This window comes from Nicotiana sylvestris, chromosome 8 (assembly GCF_000393655.2).
Source record: "Nicotiana sylvestris chromosome 8, ASM39365v2, whole genome shotgun sequence".
NCBI lineage: Eukaryota > Viridiplantae > Streptophyta > Magnoliopsida > Solanales > Solanaceae > Nicotiana > Nicotiana sylvestris.
The window spans coordinates 12,377,247-12,381,604 of NC_091064.1; positions in this window are offsets into that span (position 1 = coordinate 12,377,247).

A 4,358-nucleotide genomic window follows, 5' to 3' on the forward strand; every position below is an offset into this window, starting at 1 on the left:
TATGCAGCTGTTATCTCAAGTCTAAAGGGGGTAGGTCTTTTTTTAGGTTATGAAGAAGAAGGGAGCTCATGGGGTGTAAGGGTTTTAATTTGGTGTATATGGTATTGGGCTCAAAATCTTGTGGGCCATTCCGAATTGGGCCAAATTGGATAAGAAAAGCTTAACAAGCCCAATGTTTTTCCATATTAATATAAAAATATAAAATTAATCCTAATTAATTAAAATAAACAATATTATATTGTTAAACTATTTTGATATTTTTCAAATTTAATACTAAAAGATAAACATGGAATTAGATTAAAATTATTGTAAAATTAAAATAATATTACTATCCAAAACACTAATATCCTTGAAAATAAAGTGTAATTATTTTTTTTGTATTTTTGAATTTTATGTAAGGTAGATAAACTAAAAGTAACAAAATAAAATATCAATAACCTAAATAAATGAAAATATTTTTGTAATTTTTATTTTTGCGATAAAATAAAGTAAAATAAAACTAGGTAAAATAACGATATTAGGCCTAAACTAAATATCTAAAGGCTAAAATATGTAAAATCTTGGGGAGGGTCAAAAATCACATGTGCTAAAATATGTAAAATCTTGGGGAGGGTAAAAAATCACATGTCTACAGCTGCTCCTCTTTGACTGGAAATACGAAGTATTTTCAGACAAAAGAACGACTAGACATGTTTTTTGACCCGACCCTTATTTAGGGAGACTAAAAACTAAGAGGAAGGAGAATGTGACCGAGCCCTGGTATTTGAGATGCCTACATATTCTTGGCTATAATGGAAGGAACAGTGATGGAGTGTACCGAGGTAGAGAGCCGATTGAGGTGTCGTCGAGGTTCCGGTCCGCGGTCCTGTTATTACATCAAAATCAAAAATGAAAAAGATTAACTAAGCCTGTCAACTATGAGTTACAAAATTCCTATCTATAAGTCTTCTGAAGCTTGATCTTGAGTCTTGAATGATACTTCATGCAAACTTTAGATTTGAACCTTGACGCTTGCTAGTTGCAGGTGCTAGTTCATTCTTCTTCAGCTTTTCGGATCAAAACCAGACACGCCATGCTTGTAACTTTAGTCATGTCTTGAGCAATACACCTCTTGTCTCAGCTTCTACATTTGGATCTACTTCTTTTTTTCTCTTTCTTTTATTCTGGATTGAGATTACTTCTGTTGATCATCTCGGACCGTTGACTCGCATTCTTGTTGCGAGCTTCTGCTACTTCTAACTTATTCTGAAATGACTTCCCTCGTTCTTCAGGTGGGCGCCTGCTATTGACTTGAAATTTGAAGTGACTCTGAAAAGAACTTGAAATGGATTCTCTCGTTCTCTAGGTGGGCGCCTGCGATCAAAACAACAAAATAAACAAAATTTTCTGCCCCAGTTTTGCACTAGGAATATTTGTGAGTTGTTAGCAAAATTGTAAATCACATATGCTATTGATGCAATGATGAGAGTAAAACTAAAGACTCGACTAGGATGTGTGCCTCCTGTGAATAAAACCAAGAAACTTTGACTAGCAAATGCGTCTGCTAATATTAAAACCTGAATGACCCAAACTAGGAAGTGCGTCTCCTAGGGGTGAAACTCAATGACTCAAACTAGGAAGTGAGTCTTCTAGGAATGAACTTAAATGACCCAAACTAGGAAGTGCGTCTCCTAACAAGTATAATCTGAAAGACCCAGACTAGAAAGTGCGTCTCCTAATGGGTAAAATTTCAATGACTCAAGCTAGGAAGTGCGTCTCCTAATGGGTAAAATTTCAATGAGCAAAGCTAGGAAGTGCGTCTCCTAGGGGTGAAACTTTAATGACTCAAACTAGGAAGTGCGTCTCCTAGGGGTAGACTCTCAATTTAGGAAGTGTGTCTCCTAAAACAAAATCTGAAAGACCCAGACTAGGAAGTGAGTCTCCTAGGGGTGAAACTTCAATGACTAAAACTAGGAAGTGCATCTCCTAGGGATGAATTTAAATGACCAAAGCTAGGAAGTGCGTCTCCCAACAAGTGGAATCTGAAAGACCCCTACTAGGAAGTGCGTCTCCTGATGGGTAAAACTTCAATGACTCCAACTAGGACGTATGTCTCCTAGGGATGAATTTAAATGACCAAAGCTAGGAAGTGCGTCTACCAACAAGTGTAATCTAAAAGACCCCTACTAGGAAGTGCGTCTCCTAATGGGTAAAACTTCAATGACTCCAACTAGGACGTGTATCTCCTGGGGATGAATTTAAATGACCAATATTAGGAAGTACGTCTCCTAAAAATAAAAATATAACTTGAAATACCCAGACTAGGAAGTGCATCTCCTAGGGGTAAAATCTCAATTTAGGAAGTGCGTCTCAACAACAACAAACAACAACAACAACGACCCAGTATAATCCCACAAGTGGGGTCTGGGGAGGGTAATATGTACACAGACCTTACCCCTACCCCGAAGGGTAGAGAGGCTGTTTCCAGGAGACCCTCGGCTCAAAAAAAGCAACAGGAGCCGATATATTAGTACCATAAAAATGCATAATAAAATAACAGGATAACAAGAGATATGAAATACAGAATACGAAATACGAAATAGATGACTGGTATAGTAAAACTAGCAGGTAAAGCCCTGCATCAATAGACGACCAATGACATTCTCATTATAACTCCTAACTGGCTAGTCTCACTCTATTGTGTTGTAGAATTAGGAAGTGCATCTCCTAAAACAAAATATAACTTGAAAGGCCCAGACTAGGAAGTGCTTCTCCTAAGGGTGATATTTGATCTTCTCAATAGCCTTTGCACAAGTAGAATCAGGGCATTACACCTGAAAATTTCAAGCTTTGTTATGAACATAGCCTTCATCCCTATTTCATACAAAGAAAACTTGTGAGTTTAAAATATGGTGGTTAGTTTGTGGCCTTGACTTTGAAGGCGGTTGCTTCTGCACTTGCCAAGATTACTTTGATTTCAACTTGGAAGACCTTGCCTGTTATCGACTACCCATTTTCTTTCAACCCTTATCACAGAAAATACTTCCACTCCATTTGATCCTAATATCCTCTATCTGTTGCATTTTGCTCATGAATTGACATTTACCGAACCTTTGCATTTCACATGAATCCCAAAGCATGTTAATTGTTATCAACTCAGTGCGCATACTGTTCTTTCCTAACTTATGCCATTTTGACATGCTAGCCAGAATCCGCTTTGTGCAATTGGAAAGCTGGTAGCAGATTTTGAAGTCATCTCTTTACTTGTTCTGACAAAACAGACTCCAGAGGATTTAAACAAAGCAAGAAGAACAGAGTTAAGGGGACAACATAAAGCGATGACATCTAACAAGAAAATCACCGAGTAGAAACTTGTCAGATGTAGATACCAACTCTAATGACTGTGACATGCATTTTGGATTAAAGTGGCCTAATATGTTAAGCAAGTCTAATGTTCAACTCTTGTTGTGCCTCTAAACTGTGAAACTGGGCTTCGGTACTCCAATTGTCCCATTTGATCCACAATCCTCAGTCGACTTGTAGTGCCCTGAACGATTTTCATCATCAAGCCTCTTTCATTTTGCTCTTTTTCTCAACTCACCGTCGCCTTACGGTGCCTATGAGGGTTTTCACCGATAAGACTCTCTCGTTTATCATTTTCTCTCTTTGCGATATGAATAATGTATTACCCATGATGTAGGAAGATCATACTTTCACCACACACTTGATTTGGCATCCTCAAATATTGGTCGGAAGGTCTTTCTTTGGACCGTAATGTAGGCTTTTGGACAGGGTTGAAAAGAAAGGGTGGCATGAAGGCTCAAAATAATTTAAGATGAAAGGGTTCAAAATTACAACTTTTGGAATCATATCTTTTGGCAAAATTAAAACTTCTGCCCCAGTTTCTGGAGTCTAGGGATTTTCTTTCTTTTTTTGGATTTTTATTTTGAGGGGACTTCTAAGAAAATCTGCCCCACTCTTGACTTTGGGGAATTGTGACATATTTTATTTTGTGTGACCGAACCGTAAGACTGCCTATGTATCTTGAGGTGACAAGAATCAGGTCGAACGTAGTTCAAAAGACAAAGTTGTTGTTTTTTTTTTCATTTTCTCTTTTTTTTCTTTTTCTTTTTTTTCTCCTTTTTTTCTTTTTTTTTCTTTTTCTCTTTTCCTTTTTTTTCTTCTTTTTCTCTTTTTCTCTTTTTCTTTTCTTTTTCTATTTCCTAACTCTATTTCTGATTCCAAAAGAGGGGTATGAAACAAAAATTATGGCTCAAAATGGGTAGCAAAGAATAAAAGTGTTTGGGTAGCAGAATAAAATGATTTCGTCATGCCAAACTTTAAAAAATGCCAAGTACACACATGCAATTGAAGATAAG